This window comes from Scatophagus argus, chromosome 6 (genome assembly GCF_020382885.2).
Source record: "Scatophagus argus isolate fScaArg1 chromosome 6, fScaArg1.pri, whole genome shotgun sequence".
NCBI lineage: Eukaryota > Metazoa > Chordata > Actinopteri > Scatophagidae > Scatophagus > Scatophagus argus.
In genome coordinates, this window is record NC_058498.1 from 11,508,041 (window position 1) to 11,527,854 (window position 19,814).

Consider the following 19,814-nt stretch of genomic DNA (forward strand, 5'->3'; position numbering starts at 1 on the left):
CAAAACAATGAGCTGAAAGGTGTTCCGATGCTCCATAGAGCTGAGAGGAAGTGAAGGAGCCGGCTGATAATATTCTGTTTCTTTGTTTCACACAACAAATACTTAACTGGTCCACTATTATTATTAAAATATGGATCAGAGCAGTTTTAAATGTGTCATATCATTTTGTCATTTCACTTAACGCAATTGGCATAACAGACATATTAAATGCCAATTCATTCTACAGTACAAAGCGACATTTGATAGAACCTTGTCACATCATAGGTTACAATCATTGTACAGAGACAGTGTGCATTTGTGCATTTGTTATTATAGCAATCAAAACGAGGCAAGCCCAGTTCAGGTTTCCGCAAAAGAATTAGGAGAGCATTGCAACACACTGGCTTCCTACAACAACAAGGGAAACATCTGAAAAATCCTACCTCCAACCACAGCTTGGCTGACAAATATGGTCACATCTGTGATCATTCAAAAAAAGAAAAAAAAAGCAACACTCAAAATGCAGATCTATCAAAACAGTCTGCCCTGTATCTTTTCTGTGCTGTGGCACGTTGAATGACACTTAATCACTGAAGTATAAATCAAGCCTCAGCCACTGAGAAGACCACCTGGTATATTTCGCTTTCCAGCGTGTACTGAACTGGAGTAAGTCAGAAAATTAGTGGTGCATGATATCATCGCAGTGGAACATCTGCTTAAAGACAATGCTCATGTGTTTCTGTTAATAGCAGCACCCACTTAACCGGCTTGAATGAAATACGTGTTTTGAAGAGTAAAATGAGAGAGGGTGATACAGCCCTAAAAATGTACGAGCAAAACCCTTTAATCGTGCAGTCGGGGGCAGATGTTTCACTCCATTTTTTTTCCCTTTTTTCACACATAAAGAGAAAGATGCCGTGATGATGGTACCTGCACCGTATGCTCTCCAACCTTTACAACGACTCGCTGCCCTCAGCAGAGCTCAACTGTCCGATGAATCCTCAAATGAGAAAATGCATTTCACACTGACTGACTGGATATTGAAGCACTAGTGAAAGGAGGCTAGGTGTGATCATTGTGTGAAAAACCAAGTCTTTTCTGCAGTCAGTTCTTATTTTAGATTGCTGAGGTACTTCTCCTTTATTAAGTCACATCAAAGAATATCAGAAATGACGGAAATCAGGCAAGGCGTTATATTTTCAAAAGGTAACATGTTGGGCTCGAATTAACACATTTTCCTTATCAATTTATCTGACAGATACTTGTTTGATGAAGTGATTAATCTTGAGTTTTATAAAATGTCAGGGGAAAAAAAAGTGAAAGAAAACTCATCACAATTTCCCCAAGCCCAAGCTGACATGTTCAAATTGATTTCTGCCCAACAGTACAAAAACAAAAGATAATCAATTTACTGCCATGGAAGAGTAGAAAAAAATAACATTTAACAGGCTGAATCCGCTTAATGTTTTATTATATCTGGTATTTTTGTTCAGAACTTGTTGATTGTAAAATTAATGCAGATAAATAGGTAGTTAAAACTTAAGAACATTGAAATGGAAAATATTAAAATAATAACAAAAATATAAACCAAACTACTAAACACAATCTCACAGCTTCCTTTGCAAATTTGAAAAAAAAAAAACAAACCAACAACAAAAAAAAAACAAACGAACGAACAAAAAAAACGAATCAGCAGTTCATGTTTTATTTACTGCTGTGGCACACTTTAAGATGTGGTGTAACCACTTGCAACTAGTCGATTTATGACTGAAATAGCATTGCTTTGATGTGATCATATAAACTGCTTCACCAAACTATTATCTACTCCTATCGTCATTGTACTAATTAATTGTTAACAAAAAAAGACACCATCTGCAGCTGGTTGCAGATTTGTGGTGCTGTGTGTTCACATCTCGTCGATGTGCACTATTCAGACAAGCCACTGTCATCGTGCGTCACTGTAACTGGCACAGCTGTTTCGGAGCAATGAGAACAGTGATGTGACTTATTTAGAAAGCACATTTATTAATCCTCATCCCCTTTATTTTCATCTTTAGCCAGCCTTTTTATACTCTGTGCTGCTGCACCTACAAAACAAAATAGCAACTGTGTTTGGAGATGCCTACACAGTCTGTGTGCCCAAGGCTTACTGATTAGTGCTTGTTGTTGCACTTGCACAACTAAAATAAGGCCTCAAGTACATTTTGTCTAAAACAAAACAAAAATCTTTATTGTTGCTCCTTTTTTTATCATCACCTTTGGGTAGAAAATGAAACCACAGTGCATCAAAGTTTATTTTTGGAAAAATGCCTAAATGACAAACTTACTGGTCTAACATCTTTAATGCCTTTTCGGAGCTGAATTATTCGATTAGTCAAATGTCAGAACATTAACAGGCATTTTTTTTCAAAAATCTATTTAATACTGATTAAAAAATGCAAAATATGGCCTAGTTCAGCCTAGCTTCTTAATTGTGAGTATCTGCTATGTGTGTTTGCAACAGTCAACTGCTGTGGTGGAGCCCATCTCTGGTGCAGCTTTGTGTCTGGTTGCTGGAGTTTGAGGTTGAACGTTTTAGGGGTGGGGTGTTGAGTTGTGAGGAAAGAATAAGAGAGAATGAGGACATACAGTAGGGCTGTGCAACCAAGGTACAGAGCACCAGGCTCTTAATCCCTAAAATAATCCTGTCGACTGTGGCCAGTGGGACACATCTGAAGCCTTCCAGCTATAATCCACACAGACTCAGTGCTTAAACCAACACCTAACATCACATACACAGAGAACAGGATAAAAACTATCCCACGGTCAGTAGAAACTACAAAATCTCACTTCAAGTGTGTAAACTTTACTGTTTCTTTGGTTGTTATTTTTTTCTTTTCATTTCACTATATTTCCAATTGACGCTGACAAGAAGGCTTTGACTGATAGAGCAGCAAGAAACTGTCAGACCCTTGATGACATCTAAAATCAATGGCCCAACTCTGTTGTTACCAGAGCAGTTATTACAGCAAACCCTGCACAGCATCACCTTGTCCCCTCCAGCTTTGGGTCCCCTTAAAGGTGCACCTGCCCGCCTCCCTGCCAGTGCATACAAATGAAGTGACCCGTACTGGAGTTGCTTTGGTTGAATGGCTTTGACTTGTTTCACATGCGTGGAAGCAGCTGAGTCAAAGACGTCCACAATATGTGACTAGGAAAAATGTCACCTCTCATGTGTGAACAATAGTGAAAGGCTATGTTTGTACTGTAGCGTCTCTTCTCCCTTGTTTCCACTCCTCACACTTGAAAGAATTCACACACTCCTTATTTCAATTTATGCTCAAGTCATCACCGAGCTTTACCCTAGAACTAATTCATGTACAGAAAAATCTTCCAAAGCTCTACATGAGTAATCTCTGGATTAATTCACATTATTGATTCTTTTTTTTTTCCCCAAGAACTGACATTGACTGAATGAATGCAGCTTCAACTGAATAAAAATGAATAGGCCTTACAAAATTAGTGGTTGAATAAAAGCTGAGAGCCAGAATTCTGAGAGGATAAAGAGTAGCCTTTGCTGAGGCATAATGGACAAGTATTTTTCCACACACAATCCCCCCCTAATAAATATGTGAATGAGCTCTGTGTAATATATTCACATCAAAACTGAGTCCACTGCACGCGCAAATACTGCTAAATGTCATGTTCAAACCCCAACTAGACAAAAGATGAAGGAACATTTAAGCGGTCCACTGCTATCTGTTGCAGTATATCATCTGAGCATCTATTACCTAAGGCAAACTCCGTAGTTATTTAGTATCACTAGTACTTCTGTGAACACACTACTGGACCACAGTCCCCTGTCAGTACTACTAAAGATAACCATATAGCGATTAGGACTGCTACACACAGTATACTCCAGCACCTATGCTTGAGCAGCATTTATTTTTCCGAGATGCATTTTTGAAAAGATCCAAGAGAAGGCCAGGAGCACACCTCCTGAACACATTTATTGGTAAACAGTTCTCATTTGAACTTCCAGCAGCAATGACTCACAGTGACAAACACTCAGGAGATGAATGACTCTGTATTTCTTTCATGAAACCGAAGCAAGCTGCAGGCTTTAGACACATTTCAAATCACTTCATTTATTTTAGTCTGCTCCGGGCCTCCTCCTAGTGCAAAAGATGCACAGTTTGCCTTCTGGACAATACAATACATCTAATCATACCAAGTATTTTTAATTTGCAAGAAAGACAACTCTTTTTTATTTACTTAGTGAAACACTAATCTGACTGTATCTACAGTCTCTGCTCGCATGTGAGAGTAAACTAAGCAATGTGAGCCATTTTGTGATCCATTATGCACAGCATCTATGGAATTCAACTACATTTTTTCCAGATGATCCATTGTTTACAGAGGCTAACATAAGCTTAAACAGTCAAATGCAAAGGAGAGCTGTTACTGCAAATATACCAAACATGCTTTTACCCCCGCAAGGACTTTAACCTTGTGTTTTACTTTTAACACAGCCAGAAAAAGTCCGAGTGGAGTGCGCTGTAGGTATAGCCTGTATGTATCACTAACATGAGACAGGGCTTTAGAATAACCTAAAAGCACGCTGCCTTGTCCCTTTAGGTGCCTGTCAGATGACTGTAATTACTCTTGGATGCAGAGACCACCAACAATGTATCACCCAAATCAAATTACCCTGTCCTTCAAAACCGATGGCTCGACACTGCACACCGTCAACTCCCGGTGGTTCCAGCATGAACAGGGACTGACAATTCACTTTCCAACAAAGTTATAAAGCAGATCTCACGAAGAGGCACATTTGGGCCATCTTTGATCCTCTGCTGCTGTCCACCAGAAAACAGCGAGAGGCATTCACAAGTTTCCTTTTTTTTTTCTTTTTTGTCAAAGTTTTCTTATTAATGCATCAATTGTGAGCTTGTAATGACTGACTGGCATTTGACATTCACTATGAATACATGTCTGTTTAATTCTTCCCCTATGGAAAATGGGAAGGGAGATAACACGCAAAAGCCGAGAAGAAGAGGAGAATATGAATTAAGCACATAACTGCATTTCTGCTGTGTATTAAAGACCCAGAGATCAAACTGATGAAGGCAGTGGGTGGCTGACAAACCCCCAGACGAGAACACATCAAGTTAAGGGTGCTATAGTACTGCCTGGGCCCTGTGAGTTTTTTAAATTATGCTTAATTTAATTTCCTACATGGTGCGGTATATGGACAGAAAACAATACACAAAATAAAATAACATAATAACATTATTGGTTTCTCTCTACCAGAGGAATGGAGCCATTCATGAAGGATTCCAGCAAACAATTACTGACCTGCCCAACCACCTGTCTGATATTCAGTTTAATGTCAGATGAGATCAAGAAATTTGTCACAATTTATAAGCTGCAGGCTGGCGTTAGAAAACTTAAAATCACTCATCCAGGGAGGGATTATATCAACAAATGAAAACAAATAAATTCAAATTGGACGAACTGACATTACATCCTTGGCAACTCGTATGTTTCCACAGACCAGTAGACACTCAAGTATCCAGATACGCCTCTTTATGAGGCTGTTTTTCAGGGGTTGAGCTTGGCCCGTTACTTCCAGTGAAGGAAAATCTTCAAGACATTTTGGACAATGCTATGCTTCCAACTTTGTGGCAACAGTTTGGTGAAGGCCCTTTTCTATTCCAGCATGACTGAGCCCCAGTGCACAAAGCAAAGCTCCATAAAGACATGGTTGGATGAGTTTGGTGTGGTAGAACTTGACTGGCCCACACAGAGCCCTGACCTCAACTCCATCCAACACCTTTGGGATTAACTGGAACAGAGCCAGGCCTTTTCGTCCAACATCAGTGCCTAACCTCACTATTGGTCTACTGCATGAATGGGCAAAAAATCCCACAGAAACACTTCCATGAAGAGTGAAAGGTGTTATAGCTGCAAAGCTGTCTATGTATTTAGAGTGTGCTGTCATTAGAGTCCCTGTAGATGCAATGGTCGGTTGTCCCAGTACTTTTGTCTAAATGGTGTAGCTCAACAAAACCTTTTATAGCTGTCCAAAGGTCTATTCAGAACAGCACCAACTGATCAATCACAGCCACCTATAATGTATAGGCAGAAGGAGTAGACTATAGAACCACCAACAATAGCATAACAATCACAAGCGAGGGTGAAAGCTTGTTGTATTATAAAAGCTGCCTCACATTGTTGACTGAACATGACTGATGGGTGATTACAAAGACAGCTGATGTCAACCAGCTGGCCACATGCACGTCTCCAGTGCTCTGCCACAACTTACAAAAATGTTTTATTATTAAATGTTGAAACATGAGCAGAGTTTTTTTTATTACTTTAATGGTTCGTTACTCCAAAGACAAGCATAAAATTTCAGTCATCCAAATTGCCCCCCTCCCCCCTTTCCTACGAGTATTTTGAGGGGTTTAAAACTTTCCACAATTCTTGGGAGGGTTGCTGTTTTCTCGCCTTGCTTTGGGTCTAGGGACATTTCCGAGCATGGAACGCATTTTTTAGCATCTGCTTTCCAAAATCTAGCCACCCGTTCTGAGGTAGCCTATTTGCTCTGCGTACTTCTGTTACCGTTTCTGAGCTGGCAGGAACTACCCTGAACAGCTCAGCAGGGACATCTGCCTCCAACAGCCATCTGTGCCCAGGTCGTCCTAATCCACCCTCTCTCTGTCAGCCTTCCTCTCTCTCCTTCCTCAGTCTTCTCTCTGTACACTGTACATCTACTACTTCAAGCACATACATACATGCACATGTATAGTATACATAGTGACACACCCACACACACAAACACACACACACTCAGACCAGACTCTTGTAATCCTCAATCTACGATGACAGCTACAGAGTTTTATATCAGTTATGAATGAAAACTGAATTGCACAGCACAAGAAGTGGGTCAACATGCTTTGGCATTTTAATGTTTTACTGAAGTTAGAATAAATGTGTACCCCATTAACTGTAAAAAAAAAAACAAAAACTGATCTAGTTAATCTAGTATGTAACAAAAACAGCAAGAAGCCAAATAAATAAAAATTCAAATATTCTGATAAATGTCACATTAAAATATTTTTTTTCCTAAATGGACTGATCATTATTCCAGTGTGCTCCCCCACCTTGTTTGTTGTGCTTTGAAGTGTGTGTGCATGTGTGCGTATGTGTGTGCGTGTCTGTAAGGTGATTCCTTTCATCAGTATGAGTCTTGTGGAGTATTCTGCTGCCAAACAGTTTACCCACACCACTCACCACCCAAGTGACAGGTCAGGCTTGGCAGTGCGCCAGGGAGAGCAAGGGAAGTGGAGTCGGAGGGATAGGTCAAGGCTGGATGTGTGGTAGAGTCACTCACCGCCTGTTTGCCTGGGACTGGTTTGCAAACGAGTTTAAAGTGCTCAAAACTAGAGCTTAAACCCCAAGTTAAATCAGACAAACCCCAAACAAATGTGTTTGTGAACCGTCTAGACTGCGAGGACTCTTGAGATGACAAGGAAGGCTAAGCTCGCTGTGTTTTTTAAATGTCATTGCAAATGAATGGAATTCAGCAAGGATGAGCAAGATACTTAGCTGACAACCATTTTATTTCAGAACTTAAATGACAAACTGATAGATGAGTGGAGAGTAAGTAGTAGTGCACCACTCGCTTTTGTAACTCTGTTTCCAAAGTGACGGGCTGCAGCTCAAAGGTATGAAAATGGGCAAAGCTTGAACTGATTCACAAATTCTTCTCTCCACATTTCTGACATTCCTTTTTCCTCCGATCTGCACTGATCGCAGTGGAAGAAAGCTCCAATTTAGAAGAGAGACTGGGGGAATGTGACTGAAACATGGATCTGAAACAGATATGTGTCAGTTGTCTAGCTCTCCCTACCACTTCCAACTCACATTTTTTATTTTAACTCCTACCACTTTATGAGATCATCTATTAATAGCATCAGGTGTAAGTTGTCTATTGATCCCCTGTACCAACAACTCCTTCAGTTTCATTATTCATTTCTCACTAACAAATCAATTTCTCAGTGTATCTTTTACAAAGGTTTAAAAGGTGTCCTTTTCTCCTCTGTTTTCAAAGTATACCTTATTTGTCATCTATGAAGGACAACCAAAATATTTGTTGTGGAGTGATCTTGCAGACTAGAAATTTGTACACCCATGACTATGATTAAAATACAAATCAGCATTCGCCAAAAGTGTGCAGTTTTAACTTGACAAATCATCGCCATACACTGGAGAAACATTCTGGATAACACTGACTGCTGAACAGTCAGCAGCAATCTCCTTAACTTTCAAGACAACAAGGGGCAAAGCCAATATGATCTCATATATAGCATGCATGCAATAGTTTATTCAATAGTCCATAACAAATTCAGACTCTCAGATAACCTGGTAAATATAGTGCACTATATAGTAAATAAGGACAGATTTTGAAGGCAGCCACTATTATAGTGATGTTGATGTGTGTACACTGATGCGTCCATTTGGCAGTATTTATATGACAGTGGATCATATTGGATGTGCAGTTTTTTTTAGAAAGTAAATCAATGGCACTGCATATGCATGCTGGTGCTTTCAACAAGCCAGCATTGGCACATTTACAGGCAATAACAGCTGAGGTGAAATAGTGTCTAAGCCTTTTGAACACACAGGCAAACAACATTTGCCACAAGTTAAAAGGCAAACAGCTTACCATTGGCAAAAGTTTAACTAATTTCAGAGTTCAAACAGCTGCAGAAAATATAAGTAATTTTTTCGCAATGCTGCATGTTGGGATGATACACAACTTTTGTCTTTTAACATTTCAGTTTTATCTTTAAAAAGTTGTATTCATTCTTGAAATTTTAAGTGTAAAGACTAACAAATTTGTTGTGAGTATTTTTGTCTTATGTGTGCTTTTCCAAATGACTTATTCAAATTATTATATTACTAATACAACTCAAGAAACTGTCTGTGGATAATTATGGAACTACTAAATGCCAACGCTAATGTTAACATTACTCACTCATCAACAGCAGAAGGCAAGTGGTTGCCAGAACCCTGCAAATGAGTCCAGTTGTTGAGTCAAGTGGCTTACACTATTTTTGACCTAAATCACAAAAACTACCATACTGATGAGACACTTTTAATTTTAATAACAATTTTCTCACCATCTGACCATTTAGTGACTCCACATTGCTCCTGCTCTTGTTGTGTCACATATTGGTGGTGCAACCAAACAACACCGCAGTACAAACGTGAAATGGAGGAACTTTTCATTTTGTTAAATACAACAATTTATTTCCTCAACATTTTACTGGGGTTTTTATTCCGTCTCTGTGATTGGTCCCAAAAATCCGGATCATAGCACGCTTAATGTAAATGGTGTAATTGAATCTTAACAGATTCAGACTTGTAGGAAACCAAGTCTGTATTCAAGGTACCAAAAACATGCATTATGTTCCATATAGCTTCAGAAGTGCTTTGGCTTACAAAAAGCTGGTGTGTATCACTTATTCACTACCTCCCTTGTTGACATGGTTTATATTAACTGAACACTGATCGATAAAAGATATGTGTATGCCTATCAGGACAAATGTCAGGTGATGCCATGTCTTCAATGTATGCACATGACAAGGGAAATATCATGCTTTAAAATTCCTCTGCCATACACAATGACAGTAATAAGGGAGTGTTTGTTATTGCCTTCCTGTAGGGCTTTATCCACCCTTTTTGATGTGCTCTGTCCATGGCACAAATGGACAATCCTTCATTGTCAGAGGACATTGGAACCCCTGCACAGTGCGATAGGTGCGACCACATTCATCATCCTGACAAAGGGAAATAAGCAATTGCCACAGCACTTAACTGCTTTCAGTCATGTGCAAATATTGGAATAAATACATTGAGCAGAGAAGAGGCCCCTCTGGGCGTACTCATATTTTACATGCCCTATTTGTGCTTACTTGCTTGCTTTAGACAGTCCTTTTTCTGTCTGTTTTGTGAAGTTACAAGCATGCAGTAAAAACGTAGTTCCTTCTCCTAGTTTTGAGTGTGGGTGAAAGAAGTGGGTTGTACAGCATGAACAGCTTCCACATCCTGCTTTCATTTCATCCAAAACCCCTGCCAATATCAGAGCTATGGGGTACAGATCTGAGGTATTTGAGGGAATGCCTTTAGCCTGTTGTGTACATCTACTTAATTGTCATGACAGAATTCAGCAAGTTTCTTAATACCAGGCAAGATTAGTGCATTGTCAAATTTATGTTTATATTATTCAAATATGAGGTTGTGAATGCTGAAAAATGTTAACAAATTTTCAGCATTCATTTTTTTATTCCCTTTGTGCATATATATGCATGCATGTTAGCCTGTTTGTATGGTTTGTATGGGAGGCAGAAGGTTGGATGAATACAGAAATTCAATGAATGCTCACTCTGCTTAAAATGCAGAGCCTGTGTGTTGGCAGGGACCAAAAAGTCCTTAGTTAAGCTAATCGCCAGTCCATTTGGCAAGGATTATGTTCAGCTTAGGGTTCGTCCCACAAACAGGGTCTCTGATTCACAACAGTGATTTGAGTAAGTAATTTTATTGATAGAGCAAATACTCCATTCTGAGATTGCCTTAATTACTGTAAGGTCTCCATAGGAATACATCAGTAAGAGTAAAATACTATTACGGCAATTAAAGATATCAATATGCCTCTAGTGTGTGTGTGTGTGTGTGTGTGTGTGTTTGGGGGTTGACTTAAGGACACAGTTAAAGGAGTGAGAAACGAGTCAGCAAACCAAGAAGCAATTAAAAAGTTAAGCATTACTTCCTGATGATAGCCAACAGGGGGCACAACATGGGTTAGAGAGGCACTTATTTACCTCACTCCACCTAGGCTCAGAGCTTGTTGCACTTAACTCACTGAAGTGGTGGTCAGCGGGGTGAAAAACAATCCAATTCCTGCAGGAGTGTCAACACTGCTATACAGTTTTAAAGAGGCAGTCAAACAATCCAAAGCTCTGCCCAGCGCGTGCAAGGTAAGCTGAACCAAACAATTTGAGTTAAATGATGAACAGAGGACAGTTCTGAAGTTCACTGCTTCCTTGTCAAGTTCTTCTTGTTTACTTGCCAACTAAATCAACTATCAAAGAGGGGTGCAACCATGTGCCATATAGTTCAGGAGTCTGCAGGTTTCTGTCAGAACTGGAAATTTTTAGATTAGATATCATCGTATATCTGTTTATTCTTTATACAAATCAGTCAAGTCACCATAGCGGAGAGGAGGTTGTATGGCATAGCTGCCATTTGGCAGCACCTCAAGCTGCTCAGCTGCCCTCCCAGACCCACATTCTTATTTTCTGATCTATATGTATTAGATATGTTGTCATTGGCTTTTTGGAGAGCTTTCCTTTACTTGAATGGTCTAAGAACAAAGTACATTGTACATACTATAAAGCCTACTGATGCTTTGTGGGGTATATAAATTGACTGGACTTGTTAGTTCCTGCACTTGTTCAATGAAATCATTGGGACCTCTCAAGGAGAGATTAAAGGGCTAACGAGCTGAACTTTGACTTTCCTGCATGTTCGTTTTGGTTGGTCCTCAATAAATCAGCATTTATAATGTGACCCAGTTGTACAGTATTTACCATGTGTTTGCATTTGGATGGTCAGGTGCAAATTCATAATATTAGTATGTCTACTGGGATATCAAGAGATGAGTCAACAATGCTGTTTTTGAAATGGAGCATTTCTTCATTTCATCTCATTCTTGTAAAGCTGATAGTATCTGTTTTTTGGACAAAAAAGATGTGTTTTACACTCAGCCTAATAAATCAGACAATTATATTTCACCAATTATGACTGCTCTCTATGACGTCTCTGTTACTAAATGACCTTGATGAGCAGCATTACTTGGAGCTAAATGAGAGCCCTGTTGTTTTGAACAAGAACTTGCTTTTACTGGAAATAGTCTCGAGACAAGCTCCATTGTCTGTGCTGAGAAACAAACTATTTACTGGCAGTGAGCTGGACAACCAAATTATACAAAAAGTCTTGTATTCAGTGACAATTGCCTTCTAATTTGTTAAACTACAAATAAAATCAGCACTTACACATCACAATTTGGTTTAATTCAATAAGTTTGTTAAATACAGGTACAACGAAAGAAACAACGTTCCTCCAGGACCACTGTGCTACACAGAACAACACAGAACCAACTAAAGAGCAGTATCTGCTGTAGCAGATCAAGGTTCAGGTTGGTTGTTGGAGGGGTCCTATGCTGTAGCACTATGTGGCCAGGGTAGACTCAAACACTGGTTGCTCTGAAACGAATGCACCGTGAAAAAAATAAAAGGATCACAGTTTAGGACCATGTCGCTGCTATCAATAACATATTAGAGTGCTCTAATCAATTGTTATTCTTCCCCTTCATCTCCTTAATGAAAAAACCAACCAAAAATCCTGGAGAAAATTGCTCCTCTTGCGCAGCACAACCAATCAATTGCACCAAGTCACTGAAACATGTACAGAGGCAACGACACAGATCCAAAAGCAGCACCAGACTGGCACAAAAACATATTAACCATCATGATGTTGTTATCTAAAGCCTATTAAATGATGGATTTGGGCCTGATTCTTCTCCACATGTGCCAGTGGTGAAGGGGAAGAGCAGGAGAATGCATGCAAGTGAACAGGTTCATTAAGCCCATGTAAATTGCTGCAGCATCCAGGACTTAAGCATCTTGGCAACCAGGATAATAATGGTAAAAGAGAAACACCCAGCGGAGAATCCATCTCATCCCTTCCTTGGGCATTATTATGCATCACCAGCTCTGGCAGCTCATTACCGACTTCGTACACATTCAGATGAGCCAATGGCAAATGTGCGTGCACAAACACACAATACTGTATTCTGCAGGGTTTGAGGGGATGGGCTGATGATTCTGTGCAAGGTACAACAAAGTCACCTCATCAAACACTGACAAGAAACACAACACTAAACTGATTCTGTGATTCAAGCTCCTTTTCGTCATGTGTATGACCGGGACCACAGCACTATAGTGACTTGTATACGTCAAATCTAGCCCTCCAAAACCCAGTTCATGGAGTATGTAATTTCAGCTGAAGGTAAAATGGCTGATAAGAAGTCAGCTAAGCTCTTAAATTGGATGGTTACAGGAGCGCAGGAATCTAAATAAGATGTATGGGCTGTAGCCTGTAACCTGTATGATTTTTCCTTATCAGTTTATGAAACATGCAATTAGTTGAGGATGGCTGCAAGGTTTACTGGATAACCCCATTAAAGAGAAACAGTGCTAAATAGGAAAGTGCCTTAAGGCAAATGTAATTGGTTTTTCCATTGACATGCTTTCTATTCGATGGGAGAGAATGCTTTGCCTACTCTTTACTCACGTCTTGGAAACCTTGAGACGAATGAGAAGCATTTATTCCATAATTTATGAATATGATACAACATAAATGCTAAAACACAATCCAACTGCTGTGCATTAGACATTTAAGTATAAAAATCTGGTTGCAAGTATGTCTTAAGAGCCTCAAGGCAATGTTGGTAGCCTCCTTTCTAGGGTATGATTTGAGAAAATGTTTAGTGAGAGTTATTGCAAGCGCTCACACTATACAATGGAGCGCAAATCATATCAACACCGTGAAAATCAAGGCTTAATGGAATCTATTTTTACACACAGCTTAGCATAGCACAGCTAAACGGAGCTCTAGTTGCTTTTTGCCTCTATCATCCGGGGGTTTGGTTACGTTGTGAACCGGCCAGGTCCTTCAAAGCACAGATGTCTTTCCGTTGACTGTTTTTAGAACTTTCCAGTTCAACGGAGCAATGTATCCCTCCCTCATACGTGTATTCCAAAAATAGCCTGCTCATCTCCAAAGATAAATTCATCAGTTGTGTTAGAGCTGTGAATGAACCCCTGATTTCTGCCTGAGCTCCCGCTGCAAAAACAGTAAATAAAGGAGCTGAGAAGGTTACCACACTGCTGCAGTACTACAGCACATAATACACCCTCAGTGTACGGTCAAGCTCATTACCGCTTTTTTCTTTCATCTCAAGCAAGTGCGCAAAATTTTCTGGCACAATCAGGCAACATTAATTTTAGCACACTTATCTGCTCCACTTAGAGCTGCAGTTACAGTAAGTTTTTGCTCCTAACATTACACTTCCTGCCACTGCTTCTTGATACAACCTTTTCATTGACTTCTTTATTGTTGTTGTTGTTGTTGTTGTTATTTGTTAATTGCTCTTGTCTTTGCAAAACAAGGTTATACTAGCAAAACAGAGACAGTATGCTTTCAGCATAGCAGCAGTTACCTTCCATCCAGTGCATTAACAATGTCATCAAAGTGTCTTATATGAAGCTAAGTTTCATAAAAATATAAATTATCTCAGGTAGATGAGATTTCCTTGGCTTCGTGCATGGAGCCTCCATGTAATATCCTGATGTAAGTCACTGGTGCAGGTTGTGCAGCCATCAGTCACTATCAGAGCCATGTTCCTGCCATAATGATTCTTACTGGTGCTGATTAATCGGAAAAACCCATAAACTGGTCGACCTTTGGTACTCAGGGATGTATTAAGAGACACAGCAAGTCAAACTTGATGACAATTTGCCCCAGTGGCCAGCTGTGGTACTTCATCAAAAAAAAATTGCTGCAGCAAAAAATACATTTAAGCCATGTACATCATTTTAAAAGAGACATTTGTAAAACTGCTGACAGGACACATTAGACTTCACAGATCAATTACTGCTCTTGAAGCCTGGAGGTTTTACTCTGTAGCATTTTTTTAGAGTTTAGAAAAACTATTTTTGTGTATGTGCATCGTCCTAATGTATTTATGGGCCAACATGAACTGAGTCTACTCATCCAGGAAGGACAATGTTAAGTCATAGTCAGTGTAATTAGGAGCCTGCTTGTTGTAATGATGTCCATTATGCTGTACATAAAAGAGGGTATGGAAATGGTGGGTATACACACACAGGTGTAAGAAAGATGACCTAAAAATGTATATTCTACATAATCTTTTCATTTTCTGGCATCTCATTGCAAAGCCACAGGTAAAAAAGTGCACTGACTGTATTGGGCACACATGCTCTGACATAGCAATACTATCACTTGTATAAAGGCCTGAAAGTGAAAACAATAAAAACTGCTGAATTATGGACAGTAATCTTACCGGCCCATGAGATTCAAAGTAGCTGTAGCAGCTCCTCCGGAAGGCAATCAACCAAAATTGCAATCAGCAGGTTAGCTCAGGAAATTCAAACTTTGCAGAAAAGTGTAAAAAAAACAAAACAAAAAACCACGAGCTTGGTCTGTGAGAACAAGCCCACAGAGGTATTAAAAAAGCAAAGTAAGTAAAAAAACTTCTTTTATTTTTAATGCAGGTTTTTTTTTTTTTTTTACATAGCCAGACTCTTGCTAAATGCCAACTGTAGTGTTTATGATCAACCATAAATAGGCCTATACCACAGACACATTTGTCATAAAGCCTGAGCACGGTCAGCAAAAATAGCATCAAGATAAATTTATCAGTGTCTAACTAAATGCAGAGTGGTGTCTTTATCCTGCTTTTGATCTCACAAATGAGTGATTGCTCTGTTCACAATGTGGCAATGGAGTAAGTGGATTTTGCATTCGATGCCATGGTATATGCTCATTTCTGGTAAGGCTATTTTAGTATTACAGCCTGCAATCTGTTATCAACTCCCTGTGGACTAATGGGAGAGGCTAATTCCCAGGCTCAAAATTAGTCCCAATCAAGCCATAACCAAGCTGTCGTTTGACTGGCGCACACAGCCACACAAACACACACACACACGTCTTTCTGGAATGGATCCACACACAGGGCTGTATTACTTCTGAATAAATAAACATATCTATTCATCATCATAACATTCAGTTTATGTTGACCACAAACATTCCCATACTTCGATAAATGAATCGGTGGCTTCCTTAGGGTTGTGTTCTAAGACAGCAGCCTTTCTAAATCTGACATTAGATGTGATGGATGTTTCAATGGAATATAGGGTGTGTTTCAGTGAGCTCACTAGGTTGCCACTCTGTTATAAGCCTAGTAACCATTGACCTTGACAGAAAGATAGGACAGCCCCCATGCTGAAGGCGAGATTCTGATAACCATGTCATCCATCACAGTAGCACTGAACCAAACACGTGGGTCAGAAACCTCAACTTGGTTGTGAATCCTCACCTACACATGGTGTATTGTGGACACACACACACGCGCGCGCACACACACACACAGGCTTAAAATGAGAAAAACTGACAGTACGGTCTTTTAGCCCTCAAAGGATACAGCAGAATGTTCATTTTTGTCAGCAATTAATGATGTATGGAGCTCTATAGTGTTGTGGGAGATAGGGCTGTCAGTCATCCCCTTCTGCAGTCTCTCTCACATGTACACGTACACACACACACACACACACACACACACACACTCACAAGCACTGATACACACAGATAGATGGTCAAACGGCACATCCGTGTACACACTTACCCGCCAGCACATTACACAGTCATACATGTGCACAGACACACACGTGAACCAGATAGTGTTTGGATCTCTTCTCAAAGAGCTTGTTCTCTCTGCCTTTCGCTCTTATATTTTTTTCCTTGGGCTTTGCTGAGATAGTCTTCAGCTTCAACGTATCACCTCCTGACAGAGGAGACCTCAATTCCCCACCAGTACACACTAACAAGAGACCGAGAATCCTCCTTACAGCATGTAGGTCAGCCCTTCCTTTCATGAGTGTTGGTTAGAAGAAGAAGTTATTACCAGTAGATCCGAGCTCTGCTCTCCCACAGACTTTTTTTTGTCTAAAACAGCATGCTTGTCCCACCTGAGTATGATGGTTTGTGAAGAGGATATGCTGCTGTGAAGTCATGATCTCTGAGAACAGCCAAAGAAAAACCAAACTCTGACCTCAAATGCATGAAAAACCCAGAAACCTGGCTATCCTCAGTGACATCACAGTGTCATATCATTTGCTTTTCCCTAATAAAGAGAAATCTCCATTGGTGCAATAACATTTTATACCCCTGCTAGTGAGAGTCGTACAGTCATCCCAAAATGCCATATGGACATTATCATCAAGATAATGTTGTTGAGGATAATTTGTGAGTGATGAAATATTGCTTAAATGGAGGGACAAAAACTTAATTACACATTTCAGCTAATGTTGATGACTGCTTTATGAAGGGTAGATGTCAGACAGTTGGACGGTAAGCCATAGGCCATACCATGTTTGCAAACCCTGGTCCTGACATTCCAGTCCAAAATGACCAATTTGAGTATCCAGATATTGTGAAAGGTTGAATTAAGCCCATAATTGTAAATGCATTCTCATCTAGCCACATTCCCTTTATCCCAGCCCTTGTCTCTCACTGCTCTATGTGAGGGCAGCTTGTGTTATATCCTGTATTATATTACTGTACACCTCCCCAAGGAGAGATTATCTTCAAGCATTTTCCACATGAATATTTTGTGTTATAAAGCAGAGGGCCTAAAATGAACAAAAAGACTCATGCCAGGAAATACAAGCATAATTTTAACCTGAAAGTATGGTGCTTTAAGAAGTATCATACATGACATAATACCTCAAAGATAATATTCAAAGATGATTTTTTATGCTTTCATTAGCTGGTGCTGACACTGTCAAGACTGTGACAAAGCAGTGAGCAGTAACTGACTCGCTAAATGAGAAGCATTTTAAATGATGATGAACTGTCATTATCATTACACCCTCTGTACAGAATGTACCCATTTTTGGAAACGCTACAAATCTATGAGCCAGTGTCACAAAATGTGTCAGTGTTAAAGCCAAGCAGGAACCACTGGTTGGTTTGCACATTGTCGACATGAGAGGGAAGGAAGGCAGTGCAAACATTTGACAGGCTGAATGTACAATATTTGTCAGAGGTCATGATGCATGATGTTGCATACTGGCTGTTTGGCGATGGCAATCAATGACCATACACAGACATACACACTTTACACACATTTAGTGAGGCTCAATGATCCGACATAAATAATTCCTTTTCCAACCCAGTTAAACAGCTTTAGCAGTCCTAAAATCATAGATCACTAATATGCTGCACTAATTGTTTTTTAAAATAGGTTCATTTTAAACCAACTTACTCTCTTCACATTTATGTAGAGCTTAAAGGATATGGCAAGTGAAACATTTTTAGTTGCTGACCATGAATTCCATTAATAAATTAAAATCAACAATGTGTTGGTCTGTATTTATTATTTTGTTTGTTGTTTTGTTTGTGGTTCTTAGCCCCAAGCCCTTAATTCCCACTCAAGAATTAATCTTTAAAAATGGGTCACAAAAACATAGTTTTTTGGTTTTTTTTAATTTTTGTATTAAAAACTAAACTAATATGAAACACATTCAGAAACGGCTTTTATCAAAAGCTCTTTTCAGTTTGTCTCTCATTCACACACAATGGCAGTAAAGGCAGCTACCTACCATGCAAAGAATGCCATAACTATCAGGAGAAGTTCGGCATTAAGTGTTTAAATAAACTGCACTTTTGGGGATTGAACCGCCATGTTTAGCAGTTAGCTGGCTCTACCTGTTGATCCACCGACTACCATAATGGCTAAATAATCTCATAAAACAGCTTGACAAAACACTTAAACAGAAGTAAATACTGCACTTGTTTGGGGCTATGTTCAGCATTTAAAGAGTCATTACAATAGTATGACGGTGTATATTGGATTGAACATATCGCCCAGTGTAATGATTTGACTCACTCACATGTTTCTCAGCGAAGGTTTATGGCACAGATTAATAAACTACAACAGGCTGTAGCCATGTTGCAGTTTGCACTTTTCATGGGAATAGCTGAAAATAAGAACAATTCAGATTCAGTTCCCATGAACTTAATGCAAACAAACAAATAAAAAAATGATTATAATTGTTCTTTATCAATACCCAGAGATAGGCTTTAATGCAGTCAGTTCAGTTCCAGTGAAGTCTCTTGTCGTTCCTGAAATTGGCCGGCCACTGTCATTCGCCCCTCTCCTTTCTCCTTCTGCCAGATAGGGAAAAGGGTTGGAACAAGCCTGGAGCTGGAGTGATGATTGATGACATGCCTCCTCTGGTGCACACTTCCCTGCTGACGCACTGCTACACTTTTCAGCACTAATTGGGCAACCCTGCAAACTCCCCACCCAGTGAATGTGGGGTCCGGCTCTAAGCAAACCTCCCACTCAGAGAAATGTGTTAGCTATACTGTTCTGATTAAGCACTGCCCACAAGCCCCCCAAGCATGTTAACACCACACCGTGGTCCTGTTTACTGTGTAGTGCACATTTGCCAGACACTGAGGTGGACAGCAAAGGCCATAAATATTGACAGAAGTTGAGAACCTATAAGAACCTATCTCTTTGGAACAGTGGTGCTATACATATCTACATGCAAAAATACACAATACATCGTGAAAGGGACTCCAAACAATGACACAGCAATGCAATCCAGACAAAAGCCACTTGATATTCCCCAGGACTGTGTTGTGGGCCAAGGTGCTACATGGGGCTCGCACTGTTTGTTTCTCCTGACTTCATCGAGGGTGACTTACATAACCTATGATATATGTATAATGCGTTTATCAAGATGGATATTAACTGACACAATTTAAATTAAGTGCCTCGCTCAAGGACACATCAGCAGTATCCTCTCTACCTGTGTATGAACTGACAACTTCAGGACCATTAATCCACTTTAGGGCTTGGAGGGTTACAGCAGAGTAAACATAGTGCCAGTGTCCTTTGGAAAGGTTTGCTA

General features: G+C 39.7%; 1 protein-coding gene across 2 annotated transcripts in view; it reads right to left on the reverse strand.

Moving 5' to 3' along the window:
- negr1 (neuronal growth regulator 1) overlaps positions 1-19,814 on the reverse strand; it is a 127,708-nt gene that overhangs the window by 93,045 nt on the left and 14,849 nt on the right. The gene's annotated exons all lie outside the window — the stretch shown is intronic.